This window comes from Tursiops truncatus, chromosome 10, assembly GCF_011762595.2.
Source record: "Tursiops truncatus isolate mTurTru1 chromosome 10, mTurTru1.mat.Y, whole genome shotgun sequence".
Taxonomy (NCBI): Eukaryota; Metazoa; Chordata; class Mammalia; order Artiodactyla; family Delphinidae; genus Tursiops; species Tursiops truncatus.
In genome coordinates, this window is record NC_047043.1 from 93,231,348 (window position 1) to 93,258,729 (window position 27,382).

The 27,382-nt window shown below is 37.2% G+C and overlaps 1 protein-coding gene and 1 long non-coding RNA gene across 2 annotated transcripts in view; both read left to right on the top strand.

The window, feature by feature from the left end:
• The window catches only part of LOC117313973 (uncharacterized), a 30,237-nt gene extending 24,015 nt beyond the window's left edge, over positions 1-6,222 (top strand). The window contains exon 4 of the long non-coding RNA XR_004528618.2: positions 6,050-6,222. This is a non-coding gene — a long non-coding RNA (uncharacterized lncRNA). The remainder of the gene's footprint in view (positions 1-6,049) is intronic.
• GRM7 (glutamate metabotropic receptor 7) overlaps positions 1-27,382 on the top strand; it is an 817,195-nt gene that overhangs the window by 36,855 nt on the left and 752,958 nt on the right. The gene's annotated exons all lie outside the window — the stretch shown is intronic.

Below are 27,382 nucleotides of genomic sequence, written 5' to 3' on the forward strand. Positions count from 1 at the left end.
TGGATCCATAGGAAGTAAGGTGTTTTAATTCTGCATTGCTCTGATTCTAGAAAAGTTAGGTCTTCATATACTTTCTTGCTATTCACGTTTTCCATTCTATGAATTGCCTATTCATGATCTTCGCTCAGTTTTCTATTGAGTATTCTGTGCCTTTAGAGATGTAGAAGCTTTTGTATTCAGATGTTGAGTCCTTTATTGGGTTTTAGCTAATGTATATGTCTTCTACCCATCAACTGTTTTTCAGTCTGACTTTGGTATCCTTTATTGTACATAAAATTCTAATTTTTTATTAAAGTATAATTGATTTACAATATTATGTTAATTTCAGGTGTACAACATAGTGATTCAATATTTTTATAGATTATGCTCCATTGAAAGTTATTATAAAATATTGGCTATATTCCCCATGCCCTACAATATATCCTTGTATCTCATTTATTTTATACATAGTTGTCTGCACTTCCTAATTCCCAGTCTGTATCTTGCCCCTCTCGCTTCCCTCTCCCCACTGGTAACCACTAGATTGTTTTCTATATCTGTGAATCTGTTTCTGTTTTGTTGTATTCATTCATTTGTCTTATTTTTTAGATTCTACTTATAGGTGATATCATTACAGTATTTGTCTTTGTCTGACTTATTTCACTAAGCATAATACCCTCCAGGTCCATCTATGTTGTTGCAAATGGCACAATTTAATCATTTTTTATGGCTGAGCAGTGTTCCATTGTGTACATATGGTACGTATTCTTTGTTCATTCATCTGTTGATGGACACTTAGGTTGCTTCCATATCTTGGCTATAGTAAACAACGCTGTTATAAACACTGGATGTGGGTGCATGCATCTTTTCAAATCGGTGTTTTTGTTTTCTTCAGATATATACCCAGGAGTGGAATTACTGGATTATATGGTTGTTCTGTTTTGTTTTTGTTTTTATTAACATCTTTATTGGAGTATAATTGCTTTACAATGGTGTGTTAGTTTCTGCTTTATAACAAAGTGAGTCAGCTATACATATACATATGTCCCCATATCTTCTTCCTCTTATGTCTCCCTCCCACCCTCCCTATCCCATCCCTCTAGTGGCTACATCAGTTAACATTCCCACCAACAGTGTACCAGGGTTCCCTTTTCTCCACATTCTCGCCAAGGCTTGTTATTTTTGTTCTTTTTTATGATAGCCATTCTGATCTGTGTGAGGTGATCTCTCATTGTGGTTTTGGTTTGCATTTCCCTGATGGCTAGTGATGTTGAGCATCTTTTCATGTGCCTGTTGGCCATCTGTATGTTTTCTTTTGAAAAATGTCTGTTCAGCTCTTCTGCCCATTTTTTTATTAATAAATTTATAATTTTAATATAGTTAAATTCATCACTTTTGCTTCATACAATGTATGCTTCTTTTTTTTCCAAAGATCTAGTTCATCTCTTACCCTGAAATCACAAATATATTACCTTGCAATTTCTTTTATTCTCTCTAGATTTTATTTTTCACATTTAGATATTAAAACTATTGTATTTTAGTTTTGTACATTAGGTGGAATTATATAACATAATGGTTAATAGAATGATTTCTGTGGGGTTTAAGTTCCAGCACCACCATGTACTTCTTAGGCTAGTCATTTTATCTCTCATACCTCAGTTTTTCCACCTGTAAAATGAGGATAATAGTTTATGCCTTGTGGATTTTTTGGTGAAGATTAGGTGAGCTATATAGGACTGGGTACAACGTAAGTGATATCACTAGGTTAAGATCCAGTCTCATATCTCTTTTTAAAATGAGACTGTTTCCCCAAAAGCTGTAATTCACCTTCCTCCATTGGACTATGATTCCATCTCTTTCATGTGCCAACTTCCTATCTGTATGTAGCTCTATTTCTAGGCCACCTGTTTGATTTGTTTTCTTGTTTGCCGTTTCTTCCAAGGGCATCACACAGTTCTTATCTATCATGACTTCCCAATATATCTTAATGTGTAGGGCACATTCTCCATTTTGAGCTTATTTTTCAAAACTACCTTAGCTGTATGGAGAACTTTATTCTTCCAGATACATTTTATTTTATTTTATTTTATTTTAATTTTTTTATAGGAGATAGAGCAGTCTGCTCTATTTTTTTTCTTTTACTTTTTTGGCTGCATTGGGTCTTTATTGCTGCATGTGAGCTTTGTCTGTTTGCAGCGAGGGGTGGGGCAGGAGGCTACTCTTTGTTGTGGTGCACAGGTTTCTCATTGCAGTGGCTTCCCTTGTTGCGGAGCACAGGCTCCAGGCTCATGGGCTTCAGTAGTTGTGGCTCATGGGCTCTAGAGTGCAGGCTCAGTTGTTGTGGTGCACCAGCTTAGTTGCTCCGTGGCATGTGGGATCTTCCCGGACCAGAGATTGAACCCGTGTCCCCTCCATTGGCAGGTGGATTCTCAGCCACTGCACCACCAGGGAAGTCCCCCAGATACATTTTAAAGAATTACTTTTTTATGCTGTCACTCAAAAAAAAAAAAAAAAAAAGAGCTTGGCCTTTTATTACAGTTGCATTTAATTTTATAGATTAATATAAGGACATTTATATTATTATAGTAAGTCATCTCATCCATACCTGTGATATATATATCTCTTTTACTCATGTGTCCTCTAATAAAGTTTTCATTATGAAGATTTTCTGCATAATTTATTAGGTGAAACCCCATACTCTCTATAGGTTTTGTTACTATGGTAAATTCATCTTGTATTGTATCTAGATATTGATGCTATGGAGGAACACAATTGATTTTGGTGTATTAATTTTTTTCCAGCCCCTATGTTGAGCTCTTTTCTTAGATTTAATAGCTTATTGATTTTCCTGTGTTTCCAATGAAATACATAATCAAAACAATCTATAAATATGACATTTTTATCTATATTCTTCTAAACCTTCTCTCTCTTTCTATTTCTCTCAATACACAGCTCCAAAAAGTTCAGTTCCAATAGACCAGTAATGTTAGAAATCTTTATCTCAATTCTCTTCTTAAAGGAAATGCTAATTTTTTTAAAAAAATTAGTAGTATAATAATTTTTGTTAGTGTATACATGTGCCATGTATTTTTGGTATATAGCCTTTATCAAGGAAAGATAGTTATTATTTGGATCTAGTGTTATAAAATTTACCCTACCCAATAGATTTTGAACCTCATGGGATGCTTTTTATCTCCTCTATCTAAAAATATGATGATATGATTTTCTCCTTTTATTTAACTAATACAATGAATCACATGAATTGATTGATACTGAACCAACCTTGCATTCTCAAGGATAAACCCACTTGACCAAATCGTATTACAGTATAGATTAGCTTTTACTGTATTACAAGCCACCTCAAAACTTAGTGGCTTAGGGAGATCAGCTCGGTGCTTTGTGACCACCTAGAGGGGTGGGTGGGATAGGGAGGGTGGAAGGGAGGGAGACACAAGAGGGAAGAGATATGGGAACATATGTATATGTATAACTGATTCACTTTGTTATACAGCAGAAACTAACACACCATTGTAAAGCAATTAGACTCCAATAAAGATGTAAAAAAAAAAAAAAACCTTAGTGGCTTAAAATAGCAATTACTTGGCAATTTGGGACTGGATTCATCTGGGTAGTGTTTTACTTTTGGTTTTATCTGGGCTCCTTCATGCAGTTTTAGTCAACTGATGGATCAGCTGAGTGAGAGCTGGTCTGAGACAGCCTCACTCACAGGTTTGGTGGTTGGCATGGACAGTGGGAGCACCTGGTCCACTTGTCTTCAGAACCTAGTGGGCTAGTCCTCGGCAACTGAGCCATCAAGCTCTTTTGCTATTGTCTCATCATGTGGGTTGAGTATGCCAAAGCCCAGTCCTGCTGAAGTGGTGACTCAGGAATGAGGGTGTAGAAGGGGATTGTACCATAATTTTTGAAACATCCTATCACAGTGTTTTTAATATACCTTAAAACTCTGTGTAATAATATTGTATTTAGGTTTTTGACTTATATTTTTAATAAGGAAAATTTGATTGTAATTTTTTTGATATTGCCCCTGTTTGGTATAATATTCTTCTTCCACCTCTAGCCCCATTATTCTAGCTTGGGGTACTTAAAATGTATTGAAGGGGATAGAAATGAGTATTGCATCTTAAATAACACAGTCTTGGACAAGTGGTTCCCACTTATCACTGAGGTTGTTCAAAAGGCTGTGCTCTCACAGTGGACTATTGAACCCTTATGCACACCAAGCATTGCATCTCACTTATACTTTACTAGCATTCTTGTTCTGGTTCCTTGATTTTAATTTAAAAAGTAATAAGTACTTGAAAAAATACAAAGTAAGAAGCAAAAACCCTCCATCACCCTAGTCTCTTTCCCTCACAGGCAAAACAACTATAAAGTTAAGATGTCAATTTAAAAATATTTACAAGATGAAAATGATTCTTAAAAGTCCTTGGGGGTATTTAATCATTGAAGGGTATGCTGAAGAAGGTAAGTAACAGTTTGACCTCCAATCCAGAGACTATTGGCAATAAGTGTAAACAGTGCTCTAACAACATGGCCTAAAAGAACTATAGAACTAAAGAAAAAGCTAGGATTAGGATTATTGGGCCCGAATTCACATTGTTCCTAATGAAGAACCTGAAAATCATGAAATACTGACTGATCTCTAATTCTAAGTCATTCCAGAATGCTATTTTCTATGTCGAATAATGGAGTTTGAGAGAGAAATAAGAAGGAATAAAGTCCAATTTGGTTTTAAAGAATCATGGAGAAATGAAGATTATTTCTTTCATAATTTCCCTATAGATAGAGCTCTTCTATGACTGACTGTTTCATTAAAGTAGGGAAATACAGGATGTAATCCAGAAAATCATATCAGTTTACTTCAAGTCAGTCCTCTTCTGGGCAAACACATCTTTAACTTCATTTGTATTATATAGTATTTTAAATTATGAATTGTTTTGTCTTCTCAAGTCAGTTTCTTTTAGCCACGTGGATTTGTTCTCTATTTATTCCTTCCCTCTCTTCCTTCTTCTCTCCTGTACTCCCTTTCTTATTAGTGAATTGGAAAGACAATTTCCTTATATATGCTAAACTATGCAATAGCAAAACCCCAAAATATAACTAACATTTTATGAAGAAGACAATAATGAAAAAAAATTATAGTGGAAAAATCTTAGGAAACTGGAAGGAATTTGGGGGTCTTTCTGTCTCGAAGCAGATTTGGAATGTGAATTTCAGGTTCTCTTTTTTAATGCAGGGTTGCTAGTTGAGGCTTTATTTTGTTTCCAGAAAAACAATCAGCTTACATATTTTTTTAACAAGGTTTTCTTCACCTTTGGAAATTAGTAATGATTAAAAAGAATATTATATACTTAAGTGATGTCTAATTTTTTTCCTCATGAGTTCACCATACTTCAGGTTATAGCCCTGATCTGTTTAATCCTCCAACAATCCTGAGAGGGAGCAAAGGGGCAGATGTTCTTTCCTCATTTCACAGATGAGAAAACTGAGGTTCAAAGATTCAAACTGAGGTTAAGTGCTTCTGCCAAGGTCATTCTCTGAGGTGAAGCCGGAGCCAGGAATAGCACCTCATCCTCTTGTTTTCTCTCATGTGATTCTCCATCCGCTGACCCACTCTGACTATAAAAACGCACTGTACCAGGCCTCACACAGTCCCTGAAACGTCCTTTTAGTAGGACACGATGGTAGTGACAAGATTGAACAGATATAAAGAATGCCGTAAAAAAGGACCTGTCTTTTTTGTTGACTCCATCCCATATAATTCCACAGCCACACTGCATGAGAAACATGAGACATCCATTAAGATCATGTTCCCATTAGTTCCCAAAATCTAGCTAGAACTAGATTTTGCAGAAATTGAAGACACATCTTGTGGCGTGACTGCTGAAAATGAGCGTCTCAGGAGTCAGGGAGGCATTGCTGCTCAACGAAGTCAACAATGCCCTTTGCTAATTGTTTCTCCTCCATTTCTGAGGGAATTTAAATTCATGATCAGCACCATATATTATACTTCAATACTATTCATCATCCATCTTGTACATATTTGCAGGAAAGAATGTTGCCCAAGTCATTATATCCCGCCATGATTCACAGTCGTATGACCTTAGGTGGCAGCTCAGCAGGAGCTTACCGGTGCCTTAAATCATCCCTGTTGTGGACATACAAGAGCATGATCTCTGACTTCCCAAGCTGTCTCTTCATGAAATGAAAATGGAACTGAGAGTTTAGGGGAAGGTTTTGAAAGTGTCTGGCTCTTGTAGTCGTCTAATGAGGTCCTCATTTCTAGCTGCTAAGCATGCCCTTTAATTGGTGGTCACTCGAAAATCAATGATAATATAACTGTCCAACTCTTTGGAGCTATTTTTCTCTCTGCTTTCTATCCTGCAAGTGCACGATAAAAGAAACCACCCATTCAGCCATTATCTTGTGTCACTTACTATTCAGAGATCAGTCTTCCTTTATGTGCTCCTTCAGGAAAGACCTGGGTTGTATTTTTCACTTGCCTTTCAGGCAGAGAGTAGAGTCCTTGGCACAGATTAAGTCCTCAGAAATGTTAGATGGGTGGGCAGTGGATTGCAGCACACGAGCAACTACAGTAACATTGTGATTTTTTACTGTACATGACAAGGAAATGACCTCAGTTGGGGAAATAAATGCCTAGCACATATGCCACCACTTTCCCCTTCCATCTTCATTACAGTCCTTACTAATCTATTATGACATTTTTTCCCATTGGGTCTCGACGGGACCTCAGGGTCCTTGTAGAATATAAACAGTCCTGTGTAATGTAAACCTTGTATAATGTAAACAATGCTTTACTGTTTGATTTGAGTTGGGACACGAGAAGAATCCTATTTTCCGTCCATAACGTAGACGTTGGGAATAATAGCTAATGCTCATGTAAGCATATAGATTCATAGGATAGAAAAAATAATTTTTAAGAAATGACCTAGTATAGACTCAGGGGGAAAATATATGTTAACTTGATTATAGAAATTTGGTTCAGCCTCTCAGCTTCAACCTTCAAAAATCATGTCACTTTTAATTTTAAACCAACATATGAATCCAAGGTATAGCAAAATAAACCATAAACCTTGCAGAACAGGGCCCTTCTAGATACGATCTCGTTAGGACCTGATCCTCCATGGTTGTATCTACACAGAGGGGTAATGCCAGGTCCCCTACGGGGAAGTTGAATTGGAGGAAGAGATAGACATAGAGGTACTATGGATAATTCTAGACTGACATGGTCATCATGTAGTCCTATGAAAAATAATTTCTGATGAGTATAGAGTAAATCAGCAATGAGAAATGGAGAGGATTGGAATTAAGTAGACTCGTCACTAGTCCGTGGTTATTACCAGTGTACCAGTTTAGCAATGAATTACTCAAGGTAATTGATGCTAGGTAGTCTAACAAACACTCCTGAAAGCCAAGTGTCTTAACTTAATAAATGTTTATTTCTCTTGTCAGAGACCAGTGTGAATTAGGTGGTTCATTCTTAGCAGATTATTTTCAAGTAGTGAATCAGGAACCCATGCCCCCTCCACCTTGAGGTGTTGTCTTAAATGCATGACTACCTAAACCACAGCAGAAGGGAGCATGGGCAGTCATGCATAATATCTCCTGGCCAGGCCTGAAAGTGGTAGACCCATACCCTTTCAACAAGAATGCAAAAACTTGACCTCTGCCTGGCTCCAAGGGAGGTTAGAAAAGGTCATTGTTCTGTGTGTCCAGGAAGAGGAGAATGAAATGCATCTCACTGTCTCATCCATAGCTGAAGGCAGGTAATCTGTGACAGAGAACAATGTTTGCAGGTGGTGATACATGAAGATTGAGGAAGATTGATTTCTCAATCATTGAGGAGTACTGTTCCATCTGACTGAGTTCTGAATGGTAATAAAGTCATCCACTGAAAACTTACCAATCTAGTATGTGTGCAAGATATTATGAATTATAGTCTTACCGTTAATTTAGCAGACCCACAAATATTTACATCTACCAAGCACTGTGCCGGCAACTGCAGCTTACCAGCACTTCTTTCCTGGGCCCTGGATAATTTCCAGTAGTTGGTATCAGGATCTGAGCTATCCACTTGATGTGGACACTAGTCCCCTTGTAGCCCTTTCACAGGAGACTTTAATCATTCGTGGCCAAAAACAAAGGAAATGGGCAAGAGTTACTGCTCTGCTTATCAGAAAGTGTCTCCTAAAGTCTTGTCTCCTAAATCATTTTTCTGGCCCCTTTATAATAATTCTTTCTTTCTTCACATTTCTTGGCCTACTGAACACTATAATCAAATCCTCCCTCAATTTTCTTTTTTCTGAAGTATATAAAACTACATTTTCTTCAGGCTTTTTTTAAAAAAAAATGATAATTATCTTGTTTGTTTGTATTTGGAAAATCTAATGAGATCACATATTTAAAAATCACATACTATCAAAAGATAAATAATAGTAGTAATTCCTTCTGGAATTTTTTCCCCCCTCATCCAACCAATGTTAGGTCCCTTACCCCCTTTCTTAGCAACTTTTATTAATTTCTTATGTGTCTATCAGAAGTTTTTTGTGGACATAGGCAAAGGTACATGTGTATGTTTCAGAGGTTACTGTTGTCATGAATTCACAGAAGCCGGAGCCTGGAAAGCATTAAGTGGTCCTGAGCACCCCATTTCCAATGAGAGAGCGTAGCAGTGCTCAAACAGCTGGGTGTCCTATAATTCAACTCACTTCTGGCACTATCTACCTGTAGATAGCATCAGATCTCACATGTTAAGGGCTCAGTCCAGCAGGAATGCACACACACACTTCAGGTGCCAGTCACCAAGTACATGTTGTCACCTGTGCTTCTGACCCTTGTACCACCGATCAGAGGTTCCAACGACCCCCTTATTAGCTTTAATTAATTTGCTCAAGTGACTCATAGAACTCACAGAAATATTCTATTAACTAGATTAACCGGTGTATTATAAAATGATAAAACTCAGCGACAGCCAGATAGAAAACATGTATAGGACGAGGTATGGGGAGAAAGCATGGAGCCCACTCTCCCCAAATCTCCATGTGCTCACCAACTGGGAAGCTCCCTGAACCCTGTCCTTGGGGGTTTATGGAGGCTTCAGTACACAGGCGTGACTGAATAACTCATTGGCCATGGGCGATTGAGCTCAATCTTGAGTGGCTCTTCCCTGCCCTGAGGTCAAGGGGGTGGGACTGAAAGTTCCAACCTCTAATCACAAGGTTGGCTCCACAGGCTCCCATCCTTAGGTGCTTTCCAAAGATCACCTTGTTAACATAACAGAAGACACCATTATCATCTCATCACTTAGGAAATTCCAAGGGTTTTAGAAACTCTGTGGCAGAAACTGGGACAGAGACCAAAAATATAATTCTTATTACTCCTAAATCACAGTTATCTAGGTAAATGTTTGTATCACCCCAAACAGGCAGTAGTCACCAGGGAAAATAAGTTAATTGCCAGTCTTTTCTATTAATTTTTAAAAATCAGATTTAAGAAGAGAATTTTTTTAATGGCCAGTGAAAATGTCTCTTACTTTAGCTCTTGCCTTTTTCTACTTATTATTTATTTTTTCAATTTTTAGTTTAGTTTTGAAAAGTGTCTTTAAGTTATTTTAAGGTTAGAACCGAACCTTCCAGGGTTAAAAAGATACTGCGTCTCTTGAAAGAGATTATTTTAGACTTAGTGAAATGGATTTGATGCTAGAGAACATGTGACATCATACATTTGACCTTTTTGAAATGATTTACATTATATCAGCTACATTTTAAGTCCAGCAGCTATAACCAAAAAAAAAGAAAAAAAAAACCTACTAATTAAGGCAACTTTGCAGATTGATGGTATTAGATTATCAATTAAGATCTCAGTTTTAAACCAGATTTTTCCTCTAAATAGTGATCCAAAGACCACTAGTTTTACGGTCAGTCTAATTAGTCAGACAGACTTCTGATTGTTTTAGTGCCTTCACTTGAAGTTTGTTAAATATTTTGAATAGCACTTATGCTCCCATGGGACATTAGTGACTGTGAAGTCAACAAAAGAAAAAAAAAGTAAGAAAAAGGATTTTGTAGTAAAATAAACTTGAGAAATCCTGGGTTCAGTAAATTTAAACATGTTTCGTGACTGCAGGACTTTTGAGATGTGGAATGAGCTATAATGTGCTCTGTGAATTTCACTGTTAAGTAGAGTTTGGTCTGAAGTGTTTTTCAACTTTATTTGGCTCTACAACCTTTTGTCAGTGGAACATTTTAAAGGACTCTGTTTCTAGCAACTTTGGAAAATGCTGTTCTGGTCTCAGTTAAGCCCTTGAAATCTTAGTATTTGGAAGGAGATCCACACACAAGCTCATCCAATTTCTGGTACAGAAATCTACCATGTATCCAGGCTATAGGCTCACTCAGCTGTGGATGAGTGTTTTGATAACAAAATGCTCACTACCCATAAATCAGCTGATTCTATAGTCGGAATGCTGGTCTGTTAGGAGGTTTTAACTTTTTAAGTGCCTTTTACTATTAGAAAATTTTAAGTTTTAAAATTTTGTCTCTTGGACCTAGATCTGATCTCTGGATTAAGATAAGTCCTACTCAAGTAAAAGAATCCTTATTTTTCAAGAATGATTTGTACATAAAAAAAAAAATCTATATACTTAAAATCATCTGTAAATAGTGACTGAAGAGTAATTGAAAATACATTTGAAAATAATTTTCATTTGAAATTTATGTCAAAATATGTTATTATATATACGAATCCAGTATATTTTCTCTTATAGCCAGTAAAATTTAGGTTAAATTTTAATTAAGCACAAGTGCTACAATTAAAAAAAAGAATTACATTTTGTTTTGAGTGATTATTTCAGCAAAACTGGTTTATGGGACAGTAAACTGTCCTTCACTGCATGTTCAATGTTAGCAGCTCAAACAGACAGGCTAATTCTGGTAAAAATTCAAGAGTTTTCCAAGGCCTTCTCTTAATTATTTGATACTCAATTGTTTATCTTTTACTTCTATTGTATCTCTTTTTTAAATCGTTAACTACACATCCTCATTTATCAATGGCTTTGTATGTGTAACCCAGCAGATCTCTGGTATTATTTACAATGGCTTCATGATATTATATCTTTAAAATTCAGAATTTCACTTTAAAGTTGATTTGAATTTTATTTCTATTATACGATATTATGTTTATGTTATGAATCCATCAGTGAGTAATTTGCTGAAACAGGATGAGCAGTTTGCTGACTTAGAAGGGCTGGAATCTATAGACACCTTAAAATTAGGATGTAGATAACGAATAGTTGGATGACAAGAAACCCTGTTATATGAAAACAGGAATAATGAGTGTTCCAGATCTTATCTTTTCTGTTCTTACTTTTCTCCAAAGATTAGTTCTAGAGTCCTTAATTCTCCATTCAGTATTAAATGATTGACTATTTGCAGCCTTCCCACCATTCTACCCACTTCTACATCTGAGTTTGGTAAACCTTTTGGTTTCATCCTTTCTTTGTGAAGTAGTGTTCCTAGTCAAGCCAGAAGGCTGTTCCATTGAAGGTTTAGCATTTTAGTGATTTTAGTAGTAAGGGTAAGGATAAGTGGTCTTCAGCCAGTCACAGTCTTCCACCCAACCTTTCTTCATATGAATTTCCTGCCGTAGAAAAATTAGACAACCAGGCTGAATGATTGAGTCCCTGACTATGACTAGCAATGAACTACTCAGCCCTGGCTTCCTGGGCACGCCATCCTTCAAAAACAGCCTGCCAGATGGAATCTCAATCCCCTAGCTTGGCATTCAATATACTCATACTCTAATCCACCAAAATCCACTTCCAGTATTTCTCCCCACTTCTTTCATACAGCAAATATCCATTCACCCAACTGCATTCACTTATCTGGAGTACAAGTTCTTTTCCTTATATTCCAATATATCCCTATTTCATCTGCCTAGGAAGTCTTCAAATTCTTCACAATCGTAAATCCTACATGGTCTTTACTTTCCTACCTTTACAACTTGACCTTAAGAAAATTTTTGCTTTCCAACATCTATAAGTCAATCAATCAATAAACCATTAATAAGTTCATAGGCTGCTTCAATACAGTACTCCTCAATACAAATATAGTGGTCAATCCTTAATAATAACAGCTTATATTTGATCACATAGAAATGTATTTTAACTCACATATTTGTTATCTAAAATGATAGTATAGCACTCTTCATTTTGTTGGTTATTTTCACATGTTTTAATGTCAGTATCACCTCTTTGAAGACTTAAAGTATATGATGTCCATTTTTTCAGTATTTTAGTACCCTGCCCTGTTTTACACTTAGTGGGTGTTCAATAAATGACTTCGACACTTCACAGAATGGAGAAAATTTTCCCTAATCCTACCTAATCCTACAAGCGTTGACCCTATCTGACTTTGCACATCACTTGTTAATGGCAGCTGGGTAGTTGTGTTTGATAGAAATTCAAGAAAAAAATTTCTACATGTTTCAAGACCAAAGCCACAGTCATATGAGGACCTTAGTCAGCATCATGAATATATTCTTAAACATATACAATGGAGAATTACACTGTTATGATTTTGTGATGAATCACATGTAAAACAGTCATTCACATTTTATTTTATTTATTTATTATTATTTTTAAATATCTTTATTGGAGTATAATTGCTTTACAATGGTGTGTTAGTTTCTGCTTTATAACAAAGTGAATCAGCTATACATATACATATATCCCCATATCTCCTCCCTCTTGCATCTCCCTCCCACCCTCCCTATCCCACCCCTCTAGGTGGTCACAAAGCACTGAGCTGATCTCCCTGAGCTATGTGGCTGCTTCCCACTAGCTGTCTATTTTACATTTGGTAGTGTATATATGTCCATGCCACTCTCTCTTTGTCCCAGCTTACCCTTCTCCCTCTGCGTGTCCTCAAGTCCATTCTCTATGTCTGCGTATTTATTCCTGTCCTGCCCATAGGCTCTTCAGAACCATTTTTTCTTTCTTTCATTTTTTTTTTTTTTTTTAGATTCCATATATCTGTGTTAGCATATGGGATTTGTTTTTCTCTTTCTGACTTACTTCACTTTGTATGACAGACTCTAGGTCCATCCACCTCACTATGAATAACTCAATTTCGTTTCTCTTTACAGCTGAGTAATATTCCATTGTATATATATGCCACATCTTCATTATCCATTCATCTGTCACTGGACACTTAGGATGCTTCCATGTCCTGGCTATTGTAAACAGAGCTTCAAAGAACATCGTGGTACATGTCTCTTTTTGAATGATGATTTTCTCAGGGTATATGCCCAGCAGTGGGATTGCTGAGTCGTATGGTAGTTCCATTTTTAGTTTTTTAAGGGCCCTAAATACTGTTCTCCATAGTGACTGTATCAATTGACATTCCCACCAACAGTACAAGAGTGTTCCCTTTTCTCCACACCGTCTCCAGCATTTATTGTTTGTAGATTTTTTTGATGATGGCCATTCTGACCGGTGTGAGGTGATACCTCATTGCAGTTTTGATTTGCATTTCTCTAATGATTAGTGATGTTGAGCATCCTTTCATGGGTTTGTTGTCAATCTGTATATTTTCTTTGGAGAAATGTCTATTAAGGGCTTCTGCCCATTTTGGGATTGGGTTGTTTGTTTTTTTGATATTGAGCTGCATGAGCTGCTTGTATATTTTGAGATTAATCCTTTGTCAGTTTCTTCATTTGCAAATATTTTCTCCCATTCTAAGGGTTGTCTTTTGCTCTTGTTTATGGTTTCCTTTGCTGTGCAAAGGCTTTTAGGTTTCATTAGGTCCCATTTGTTTATTTTTGTTTTTATTTCCATTTCTCTAGGAGGTGGGTCAAAAAGGATCTTGCTGTGATGTATGTCATAGAGTGTCCTGCCTATGTTTTCCTCTAAGAGTTTTATAGCGTCTGGTCTTACATTTAGGTCTTTAATCCATTTTGAGTTTATTTTTGTGTATGGTGTTAGGGAGTGTTCTAATTTCATTCTTTTAAATGTAGCTGTCCAGTTTTCCCAGCACTGTTATTGAAGAGGCTGTCTTTTCTCCATTGTATATTCTTGCCTCCTTTATGAAAAATAAGGTGACCATATGTGTGTGGGTTTCTCTCTGGGCTTTCTATCCTGTTCCATTGATGTATATTTCTGTTTTTGTGCCAGTGCCATACTGTCTTGGTTAGTGTACCTTTGTAATATAGTCTGAGGCCTGGGAGCATAATTCCTCTAGCTCTGATTTTCTTTCTCAAGATTGCTTTGACTATTCAGGGTCTTTTGTGTTTCCATACAAATTGTGAAATTTTTTGTTCTAATTCTGTGAAAAATGCTGTTGGTAGTTGGATAGGTATTGCATTGAATCTGTAGATTGCTGTGGGTAGTATTGTCATTTTCACAATGTTGATTCTTCCAATCCAAGAACATGGTATATATCTCCATCTGTTTGTATCATGTTTAATTTCTTTCATCAGTGTCTTACAGTTTTCTGCATACAGGTCTTTTGTCTCCTTAGGTAGGTTTATTCCTAGGTATTTTATTCATTTTGTTGCAGTGGTAAATGGAAGTGTTTCCTTAATTTTTCATTATTAGTGTATAGGAATGCAAGAGATTTCTGTTCATTTATTTTGTATCCTGCTATATAACCAAATTCATTGATTAGCTCTAGTAGTGTTCTGGTAGCATCTTTACGATTTTCTATGTATAGTATCATGTCATCTGCTAACAGTGACAGCTTTACTTCTTTTCCAATTTGGATTCTTTTATTTCTTTTTCTTCTCTGATTTCTGTGGCTACAACTTCCAAAACTCTGTTGAATAATAGTGGTGAGAGTGAACAACCTTGTCTTATTCTTCATCTTAGAGGAAATGGTTTCAGATTTTCACCACTGAAAACGGTGTTGGCTGTGGGCTTGTTATATATGGCCTTTATTATGTTGAGGCAAGTTCCCTCTATGCCTACTTTCTGGAGGGTTTTTATCATAAATGGGTGTTGAATTTTGTGGAAAGCTTTTCCTGCATCTATTGAGATGATCATATGGTTTTTCTCCTTCTATTTGTTAATATGGTTTATCACATTGATTGATTTGCAGATATTGAAGAACGCTTTCATTCCTGGGATAAACCCCACTTGATCATGGTGTATGATCCTTTTAATGTGCTGTTGGATTCTGTTTGCTAGTATTTTGTGGAGGATTTTTGCATCTATGTTCATCAGTGATATTGACCTGTAGTTTTCTTTCTTTGTGACATCTTTGTCTGGTTTTGGTATCAGGGTGATGGTGGCCTCGTAGAATGAGATTGGGAATGTTTCTCCCTCTGCTATATTTTGGAAGAGTTTGAGAAGGATAGGTGTTAGCTCTTCTCTAAATGTTTGATAGAACTCGCCTGTGAAACCATCTGGTCCTGGGCTTTCGTTTGTTGGAAGATTTTTAATCACGTCTCTATTTCAGTGCTTCTGATTGGTGACTTTATATTTTCTATTTCTTCCTGGTTCAGTCTCAGAAGGTTGTGCATTTCTAAGAATTTCTGTGTTTCTTCCAGGTTGTCCATTTTATTGGCATAGAGTTGCTTGTAGTGATCTCTCATGATCCATTGTATTTCTGCAGTGTCTGTCGTTACTTCTCCTTTTTCATTTCTAATTCTATTGATTTGAGTCTTCTTCCTTTTTTTCTTGATGAGTCTGGCTAATGGTTTATCAATTTTGTTTATCTTCTCAAAGAACCAGCTTTTAGTTTTATTGATTTTTGCTCTCGTTTCCTTCATTTGTTTTTCATTTATTTCTGATTTGATTTTTATGATTTCTTTCCTTCTGCTAACTTTGGGGTTTTTTTGTTCTTCTTTCTCTAATTGCTTGAGGTGCAAGGTTAGGTTGTTTATTTGAGATGTTTCCTGTTTCTTAAGGTAGGATTGTATTGCTATAAACTTCCCTCTTAGAACTGCTTTTGTAGCATCCCGTAGGTTTTGCGTCATCGTGTTTTCATTGTCATTCGTTTCTAGGTAGTTTTTGATTTCCTCTTTGATTTCTTCAGTGATCTCTTGGTTTTTTAGTAACATATTGTTTAGCCTCCATGTTTTTGTATTTTTTACAGTTTTTTTCCTATAATTGATATCTAGTCTTGTAGCATTATGGTCAGAATAGATACTTGATACGATTTTAATGTTCTTACATTTACCAAGGCTTGACTTGTGACAAGTCAATGTATGATCTATCCTGGAGAATGTTCCATGAGGACTTGAGAAGAAAGTGTATTCTATTCTTTATGGATGGAATGTTCTATAAATATCAATTAAGTCCATCTTGTTTAATGTGTCATTTAAAGCTTGTGTTTCCTTATTTATTTTCATTTTGGATGATCTGTCCTTTGGTGAAAGTGGGGTGTTAAAGTCCCCTACTATGATTGTGTTACTGTTGATTTCCCCTTCTATGGCTGTTAGCATTTGCCTTATGTATTGAGGTGCTCCTATTTTAGGTGCATAAATATTTACAATTGTTATATCGTCTTCTTGGATTGATCCCTTGATCATTATGTAGTGTCCTTTTTTGTCTCTTGTAATAGTCTTTATTTTAAAGTCTATTTTGTCTGATATGAGAATTGCTATTCCAGCTTTCCTTTGATATCCATTTGCATGGAATATCTTTTTCCATCCCCTCACTTTCAGTCTGTATGTGTCCCTAGTATGTGTCTGAAGTGGTTCCTTTGTAGACAGCATATATAGGGGTCTTGTTTTTGTATCCATTCAGCCAGTCTATGTCCTTTGGTTGGAGCATTTAATTCATTTACATTTAAGGTAGTTATTGATATGTATGTTCCTATTACCATTTTCTTAATAGTTTTGGGTTTGTTATTGGAGGTTTTTTCCTTCTCTTGCATTTCCTATCTAGAGAATTTCCTTTAGCATTTGTAGTAAAGCTGGTTTTGTGGTGCTGAATTCTCTTAGCTTTGGCTTGTCTGTAAAGGTTTTAATTTCTCCGTCCAATCTGAATGAGATCCTTGCTGGGTAGAATTATCTTGGTTGTAGGTTTTTCCCTTTCATCACTTTAAATATGTCTTGCCACTCCCTTCTGGCTTGCAGAGTTTCTGCTGAAAGGTCAGTTGTTAACCTTATGGGGATTCCCTTGTATGTTATTTGTTGTTTTCCCTTGCTGCTTTTAATATTTTTTCTTTGTATTTAATTTTGATAGTTTGATTAATATGTGTCTTGGCATGTTTCTCCTTGGATATTTCCTGTACGGCACTGTCTGTGCTTCCTGGACTTGACTGCCTACTTCCTTTCCCATATAAGGGAAGTTTCCAACTGTATTCTCCTCAAATATTTTCTCAGTCCCTTTTTTTTTCTCTTCTTCTTCTGCGACCCCTATAATTCGAATGTTGGTGTGTTTAATGTTGTCCCAGAGATCTCTGAGACTGTACTCAATTCTTTTTATTCTTTTTTCTTTATTCTGCTCTGCAGTAGTTATTTCTGCTATTTTGTCTTCCAGGTCACTTTTCTGTTCTTCTGCCTCAGTTATTCTGCTATTTATTCCTTCCAGAGAATTTTTAATTTCATTTATTGTGTTCTTCATCATTGTTTGTTTGCTCTTTAGTTCTTCTAGGTCCTTGTTAAACGTTTACTGTATTTTCTCCATTCTATTTCCAAGCTTTTGGCTCATGTTTACTATGATTACTCTGAGTTCTTTTTCAGGTGGACTGCCTATTTCCTCTTCATTTGTTTCGTCTGGTGGGATTTTTCCTTGTTCCTTCATCTGCTGTGTATTTCTCTGTATTCTCATTTTGCTTAACTTACTGTGTTTGGGGTCTCCTTTGCAGGCTGCAGGTTCGTAGTTCCTGCTGTTTTTGGTGTCTGCCCCCAATGGCTAAGGTAGGTTCAGTGGGTTGTGTAGGCTTCCTGGTGGATGGGAGTGGTGCCTGTGTTCTGGTGGATGAGGCTGCATTTTGTCTTTCTGGTGGGCAGGACCACATCCTGTGGTGTGTTTTGGGGTGTCTGTGACCTTATGATTTTAGGCAGCCTGTGTGCTAATGGGTGGGGTTATGTTCCTCTCTTGCTAGTTGTTTGGCATAGGGTTTACAGCACTGGAGCTTGCTGGTCGTTGAGTGGAGCTGGGTCTTAGCGTTTAGATGGAGATCTCTGGGAGAGCTTTCGCCTTTTGATATTACGTGGTGCCGGGGTGTCTCTCGTGGACCAATGTCCTGAACTTGGCTCTCCTGCCTCAGAGGTACAGGCCTGACACCCTTCAGGGCACCAAGACCCTGTCAGCCACACGGCTGAGAACAAAAGGGAGAAAAAAAGAAAGAAAGAAAGTAAAAAATAAAAGTTATTAAAATAAAAAATAAAATATTAAAAATTTAAAAAAAATTAAAAAGTAATTTAAAAAAGGAAAGAAGAGAGCAACCAAACCAAAAAAGAAATCCACCAATGATAACAAGCACTATAAAGTATACTAAAAAGCAAAAAAACAAAAGCAATACAGACAGAACCATAGGACAAATGGTAGAAACAAAGCTATACAAACAAAATCACAGAAAGTCCACCGCCTCAATTTTGGAATGATTCGTTGTCTATTCAGGTATTCCTCTGCTGGGAGGGATTTCCCTTTTTCTTCTTTGTTCGCACAGCTCCTGGGGCTCAGCTTTGGATTTGGCCCCGCCTCTGCGTGTAGGTCACCTGAGGGCGTCTTTTCTTCACCCAGACAGTACAGGGTTAGAGGAGCAGCTGCTTCGGGGGCTCTGGCTCACTCAGGCCGGTGGGAGGGTGGGGTACGGAGTGCAGGGCGAGCCTGCCGCAGCAGAGGCCAGCGTGACGTTGCACCAGCCTGAGGCACGCTGTGCGTTCTCCCACGGAAGTTGTCCCTGGAATTCGGGACCCTGGCAATGGCGGGTTGCAGAGGCTCCTGGGAGGGGAAGTGTGGACAGTGGCTTGTTCTTTCACACAGGATTCTTGGTGGCTGCAGCAGCAGCCTTAGCATCTTATGCCTGTCTCTGGGATCCGCGCTGATAGCCGCGGCTCGCGCCTGTCTCTGGAGCTCGTTTCGGCAGTGCTTTATTAATCCCCTCTCCTTGTGCACCCCGAAACAGTGGTGTCTTGCCTCTTAGGCAGATCCAGACATTTTCCTGGACTCCCTCCCAGCTAGCTGTGGCACACTAGCCCCCTTCAGGCTGTGTTCACTCAGCCAACCCCAGTCCTCTCCCTGGGATCTCACCTCTGAAGCCCGAGCCTCAGCTCCCAGCCCCCAGCCCCCAGCCCCCACCTGCCCTGGCAGGTGAGCAGAGAAGCTTCTGAGGCTGGTGAGTGCTGGTCGGCACCGATCTGTACGGGATGCTCTCTGCTTTGCCCTTCGCACCCCTGTTGCTGTGCTCTCCTCCGTGTCTCCAAAGCTTCCCCCCCTCCCCCACTGCTCCCTGTCTCTACCAGTGAAGGGGCTTCATAGTGTGTGGAAACTTTTCCTCCTTCACAGCTCCCTCCCAGAGGTGCAGGTCCCGTCCCTATTGTTTTGTCTCTGTTTTTTCTTTTCTCTTTTGCCCTACCCAAGTACGTGGAGAGTTTCTTGCCTTTTGGGAAGTCTGAGGTCTTCTGCCAGCGTTCAGTAGGTGTTCTGTAGTTGTTCCGCATGTAGATGTATTTCTGATGTATTTGTAGGGAGGAAGGTGATCTCCACGTCTTACTCCTCTGCCATCTTGAAGGTTCATTCATATTTTAAATACTCTTCAGAGCACAACTTTTTAACTTTTATTTCTCTAAACATAATTATTTAATAATTAAGAGGTGTCAAAATATTACAGTTGGTTTTTCTTGTCATTCTGTTTGTTTGTTTGATCCCATATGGAATCTTGGATATTTTGGGGCAACTTATATTCTGTAGCAGTATACAGTATATATGCACAATGTTTTAAAAATCTGATGTATAAATATTGAGTTTTACTGTCACCTAGATGGCAGATATGCAAAAAATAAATTTTTTAAAATATTTCTAATGTCCTGGTTTTAAAGTAGGGAGCACTTTCTCAATGTTCATCTCTTCACATAGTCATAAAATTTCCTACTTTAACAAAAGTCACTTGGTTCTCTGCACGCCAATGAACTTGAATGTTAAATTTACAAGTTCATGCTAATGTGTTCTCTGCTAAATTTGGGAAATTTTCTTTCTGTGTATCCATTGATATTTCACTATTTATCATGGTGGTGTAAATGCTTGGGTTAGCTTTACCTAAAGGCATCCAAATTCATGGAAATGAATGTGGAAATGGGACGATATAATTAAATATCACAATTAATGGGCTTGATGCTCCTATTTCATTCTTCACACAAATGTATTAAAAGTAGATTTTTTTTTTATTAGGTAAGACTTGGTTCTATATATAGTTCAGCCAGAAGTAAAATTATTCCTAAATCAGCCTGTCTCTCAACCTAATGCATCAGCTTCAGCCTGTACACATAATGACAGTCAGACCTTGATTGGCTTTTTTCTCTTCCAACTGGTGGTGTAGACAGCAAACGGGAACCCTGTCTGAGAAGAGTTTGTGTATAGACCCAGAGAAAAATTTTAACATGGCACTGTTGTTTATGTTATGATTAACCAAATTTATTGATCCAGTCATTTATTTATGTGTTCTTACAAAGTCCTGTATTCATCCAGCACATTTCCTGAATACTTACCATGCACCAAATACTGAAAGTACAGTAATAAGCAAAACAGACATAGCTCATATAGTCCCGGATTTCATAATTTGGAAAGCACAGCTGGACTAGAGTTACCCTTAGGAAAAATACGTTCAAATATAATTAATCACACAAATATGTGAAATGAATAATAAACATATGATGCTGTAAAAGCAACAAGACCCAGTATTTTCAAGAGGTCAAAGAAAGGCTTTTTTGTGTCAGTGCCATTTGAACTGAGATGGGAAGGACGCATTAACTAAACAGTGGCGGTGATGGGGAAAGTAATCACTAGCTATCTGACCTCAGACAGGTTACTTAACCAGTTTATGCATCAGTTTTCTCATCTATCAAATGACAAGGTTAAAAGTACCTACTTTATAGGGTCTGATGAGGATTTGGTAAGAGTTTAGGACTATGTTCACTACATGGGCTCTATGTAAATATCACATATAGTTGTTACATGGCATTTTTACCCATAGTTTGCTAAGTTAGAAACATACTGAAGAAAATAAAAATAATTAAATAATACTGAATGTTGATTTCAGATTTATTCAAAGTAAGATGCAAGTGATAAATAAAACTTTGCATACAAAAAGTCACAATTCAGGTAGGGAGACAACATGGAAAATGTTGAAAGCGATGAAAATGATGATGTGAACTGCTTACAATATATGCATTATGAAATGACACCTAGGAAGACTGGAAATCAATGAAGTTGTGTTAATTGCTATTTTTTTTGGAAAGGGAAGATGGATGCTTGCAATAAACTTAAATGAAAGATTTTTAAAAATGGTGCCCTGGGAACAGAGAGGCACAAAAGCATGCTTATAATTTTGTGGCTTGGGCTGAAGCATTTCTCAAATGTCCTTGAAAGTTTCCAAAGACAGTCTTTCCTCAGGAAAGTATTTCTCCTGTGAGTAAATAATGTTCTTGCCTAGAAATGAAATGCAGTAATATATTACCTTGCAAGTGAACTGTTAGCAAGACTGGCAGCAGAAGTTCAGAAACAAATGTCGCATTGCAATCTAGAGTTTGAGGCTCTGTATCTGAACTTCCATAACTTCTAAAGGGATGCCCTTTGTATGAAATCAAAATAGTCCAGAGAAGAATTTTGACTTCTCTTTACTTAACTATTAGAAGGATTTATTTGGAATTATTATTGTGTCATCCATGTCAACCATGTTCTATGGTTGAGTTGCACAATTGATAAGCTAAGGTTTCTTTTCACCATAAAAAGGCTCCTTTTAAGGAGTCCTATAATAATGACATTTAAAATACTTGCTTGCTTTTGCAGAAAGCTTCATGCTTTCCAAAGTGCTTTATAAATGCATTTCTATGAGGTGGAACATGTCCTGTCAACAGTATTTTACCGAAAAGAAAATGGAGGCTGTAAAGGAAAGCTGCTTGGTCAAGGTCATGCAGTGCGTTAGGCGAGTTTTCATCACAGGAGTACTCACAGTTGAGCAGGGAATCCAGCAGGGAAAGCTTAAGGCTTTAGTCTATCTTTACACAAGTATTTTTGCATAAATGAAAATTTTACCCAAAATGAAGTGCATTAGGTGCCTAGTACTGCCTTCTTGTTCCTTAGAGTCTAGTGAGGGATATAGACTGAGCATATTCTATCCCAATGAAGATAACTTAGATTATTCTGAGGATGATCACTTGGGCTTCAGAATCTGAATTCCAGCTTGACCCCTTACATGAAGGAAGTTACTTAATCTCTCAGAGCCTGTTTCTCCATCCCTTAAATGGCAATTTGAATGCTCTCTTATATGTTTATTAACTCATTCACTTAACAAAGCACCTGCTAGATCTCAAGTACTCTGCTAAGAATGGTGAAGCTTTTCTAGGAAGCCAGAAGGCATCCTCCAGTGGATAGCGGAGGTCAAGAGAGGTTAGAGTTAACACTTGAATTTGACAGTGGGAGAAGATGAAAGTTCACACGGCAAGGAAAAGAGAAAAAGACTATTATACAGGTTAAAGAGCTAGACCTGGAGATATTTGGAGTGACAAAATTTCTGAATTTTGATGTACCATACTTCCTGCCTCAGCTTCCACATCTTGGAAATGGGAATAATGATTAAACATGTTTCACAGTATTCATTTGGTAGAGATTAAATGAGGATTAAATAAGCATGGAAAGTGGCGTAGGACAAATTTGATAAATTATTATGTATGAAAGTGTGTATAAATAAAATCAATTGCCATGACCCCTCTTCGTACCGAGTGATCACAGCACGCTTTAATTTTCTAGCTGAGTCTGGATATGGATTCGTAACTTTATTCAAACAGTGTATCAGGCACCACTTAACCTTTGGATTGGCTGGAAATTTTTGCTCCTCTGCTCTACTACAATTTAATTTTAATTTTGGTTTTTAAGGTACATGGGTATAAATAAGAAGAGTGTTAAAGAAATGTATTTCAGATTTTAAATTCAAAAATGTAGAAAAACTTGCTTTTACTATTTTTCATTTTACCTTTGGGTGCACTGACCAGCTACTTTTTCTTCTGCACCCAGGCAAAAGGGATTCTGAAGAAAACACTTTAAAAGTTTGATTTCATATATAAGATAGTGGGAGCCTCTGCCTGCTTGATTTAGATGTGTGCTCTCCTTCGGCTTCATGTGGGAGGGGGCATACGAATAAAGGAAATTTTTATATGATTTCAAGTTGTTTAATTCCTGATATTATATTTAGCCATGACAGAGTGTTATGATTTGCCTACAACATCCATCCTTCCTTTTCTTGTACCTTACCTTGTTCAGAGAGGACTTGTGCCTGTTCTGGTTTGAATTTCTTAACCAGTTCAGCTGCTAAAATCACAGGTGAAGCTTAGTTTCTGCTGATTTAATCCACCCAATCGAGATAGAGTTTCTCATTTTATTCAGCAAATATTTACTATGCCTTAAAAAAAGATTTTAAAAAAATGCATGGTCTTATTTGCTGATGCTGCTGGGAATTAATTAATTAATTAAGTTTTAGGTTCACAGTAAAATTGAGCACAAGGTACAGAGATTTCCCACACATTCCTCTGGTTGGAATGTAATAAATTGGTACAGCCACTGTGGAAAACAGTACGGAGGTCCCTCAAAAGCTAAAAATAGAATTACCATATGATCCAGCAATCCCACTCCTGGGCATATATCCAGACAAATCTATAATTCAAAAAGATACATGCACCCCAATGTTCGTAGCATCATAGCGGCGTTATTTACGATTGCCAAGATGTGGAAACAACCTGAGTGTCCATCACCAGATCAATGGATAAAGAAGATTTTATATATATATATAATATATATATATAATTTAAATATATATATATTTACATACATATATGTATATAAATACTACTCAGCCATAAAAAAGAATGAAATTAATTTTGCCATTTGCAGCAACATGGATGGACTTGGAGGGCATTATTCTAAGAGAAACAAGTCAGACAGAGAAAGATAAATACTGTATGATATCACTTATATGTGGAATCTAAGAAATAAAACAAACTAGTGAATATAACATAAAAGAAGCAGACTCACAGATATAGAGAACAAACTAGTAATTGCCAGTGGGGGAGGGGGAAAAGGCAATTTGAGAGTTGGAATTGGGGAGTGGGAAGTACAAACTATTGGGTGTAAAGTAGGCTCCAGGATGTATTATACAACAGGGGGAATATAGCCAATATTTTGTAATAAATGGAAAGTAGTCTTTAAAATTGTATAAAAATATTTTCTTTTTTAAGAAAGATACTTCTTAGCTGATAGAAGCTTTAGAAGTCTACAGAGGCAGATAATTTTAAAATTGCAGCATATAACTTCTGGAGCCTGGCTGACATTCTCATAGGAAGCCGCATGAAAATTACTTTCAAAGGCATTCATCACCTTAGCTTAAAGGAGTCTGTTCCTTCAGTGTGTATTAGTCCATGGTGCATCCTTACTTTGACTTATCTGTGAGGTTCACTTCTCGCCCCCAGGAACAAAGCCTGCAGAGGGGCAACGTGTTTGGCTTGGGAGCCTGCCCAATATGAAAAGTTTGCAGGCAAAATCAGAAAGAACAGCTGCAGGAGGAGAGATGAGGGTTGCTGACAGCTAATGATTCAGAAAGCAATTTGCATGAGAGCCTTCTGCTTAACAGGAGGCAGCATGTGCTGGGCAATGGTTTACCATCCACTGCCAAGCTGGTTTCTACACCCTGAGTCCTCGTTCCATCAAAACACGTGTCCTGAGGGAACGCCCAGCCACCAGCTTCCACTTACCTGAGTTAGCATGACCTGCCGTCTAGAATTTCAGAGAGCTTTTCATTTATTAACTCACATGAATCTACTTTATCCTGAGGCTCTGGATACTAGTCCCATGCAAACTGATTTAATAACAAACGTTTGAGTGCAAATCCAAGGTCATCTAGATCATAATCTTTGACGGCTTATTGCATATGAGGCACTGCACTGTGCACTTTTTATACCATTATCGGACTTCATAACAGACCTCTGAAGTGGGTGGTTAAGTTTCCTGCCAAGGGCTCCATACACAAGAAACAATAATCAGAAAAGACCAAAGTATTATTTATTACTAGTGAGCTAGCCGCTATTACTTCATTTTGGAATTCTAATTGAGGCTTTCCTTCTCTCTTTCTCTTGCCCCCAAATCACAGATGACTAGGTCATGGGACAAGCTTAAGCTAACATGCCTTATTCTGTGAATCATAAGCTGAGCTACTGGGACAGAACCATGTGACACGTTTGTCACTTTCAAATGTACTAATTCTACCCATTGCTCCATAGATGTTCTGGTTACTGACCAATAACATTAACAATTCCTCTTCCAAGAATAGGATGGAGGGGAAAGGCACTGGATCTCCTATGCCTCCCAAACATGTGAAGGCCAAAGCATGGTGGGAGGAGAAGCATATCTCTTTGTAATATGTTTTATTCCCTGTTTTATAGATGTGCATATGGAAGATTAGAAAGGCTGAGTAACTTGTCCATGTCATGTAGCCCATGCTTTTAACTTTTTTATTATACCACTTATCCTTCTCACCTATCAATTTGCCCTTTATACTGATGTCCTGAGAAACAGACCACTGTACGGTATAGAAATGAACAACCATAAATAAGCTGGAAATGCATTTCTATTTACATTAACTAAGATAGTCACTTGTTTAAGTGAGGTCCTCCACCTTTTTAGGGACCTGAGTAAACTAACGATGTGCTTCCATTGATTAAACAAGAATTCTCCAGTATTCCATAGAAGAATCATACATTTCTTTAAGCCCTATGTATACTTCTAGGGTCTAGATTCTAAATCAAGTAGGTTTCTGTTTTCCATTTTAAAAAAATGAACACAGGATTTCACTTGTAAATTTATTAACTTTTTTTTTTTCTGTCTAGCAACAAGCAGTGACTATTGTTGGGTTGGTGGACATAGTAGAGATGGCCGTTCAGAAAATCACAAATTTTAGGAACTCTAGCATTGATGTAGCTCAGAACTGTAAGAAGAGACCAGAGGAAGATCAACATGCTTTAAAGTATATTACAAATCAATGTTGAAATAGAGCTTAACATATAATTCATCTGGAAAGAAGCTCAGAACATGATTGCCAGTTATTTAATATTCTGGTCAAAGACAATGGAAGCACTATTAAAGTATGGCATTTTGACTGCCATTGGAAAGGTCAGGTTTCAAACAGCAGTGCACTAGTTGTGCTCAAAATGACTAAAGAATGATGAATAATTAAGTGAAGAGGGAATGGGAGACCTGCATTCTAATCTTGTTTTGGCCACTGATGGGAATCATGTGGACTTTAAGCCCATCACACAATCATTTACCACCTTGGTTTTCTCACCTGTAAAATGAGGGAGCGACTATAGTTCTTTAATAATCCTTGATGATCTTTAGCTCTATGATTCTAGAAGCATCTTGATTTAATACAGTTTGAGGATTTATGTCTAAACTCTAGCAAGCAGAAAAATGTTATTTTATTTCTAAAATGGCCTTGACATTGCGTTAACAGAGCAAATGAAATCTTTTGAGGATTGTTCAAAGAATCACAAACTTAAAATTCATCGCCATTGTTGGTTTTTATTGTCTGTTTAACTTTTACTAGATCTATAATGGTTTTATTTATTTTCCTTTGCACCTGGACTGGCAGCCTGTGTGGTCGGAGAAACACATCACCACTTATTTTAGATACTTTGTTATCAGAGCCAACTCTGTAATCTTTGCTCTGCCTGTGAATTATTTATTTAATTTGATGTGTTTTTTCCTGGATTCATAGAATTTCCTTTTGTCATGATGCTTCTTTCCATTTATGGGACTGTAAATACAGCTGACTAAACCTCTCTAGTGGCCGAATACATATCAGGTCTTTTGTGTGAAGGATGCTAGCTAATCTTCCCGTTCATAGGCTGACTACATTTTCATTCATTTGCTTTTTTTCTACTCACCCCTGACAGCAGTATCTGTGGAATAAATAAAATAATGATACCTGCTACTTATTTAAATTGGATCAGAAAACTTGACCTTTTCCTAATTTTTTACATTTGCTAGCTTTGTGGCAATATGCACCCCTATTTTTCTCTGAATCTCAGTTCACCCTCTACATGGGAATAATTATGCCTACCATACAACGTGGTGATCATAAAAGAAATTCTACCATCTGCTACCATATTGGGGAAAAATATTTGGATTGACTTTGACCAGACTTGGAGG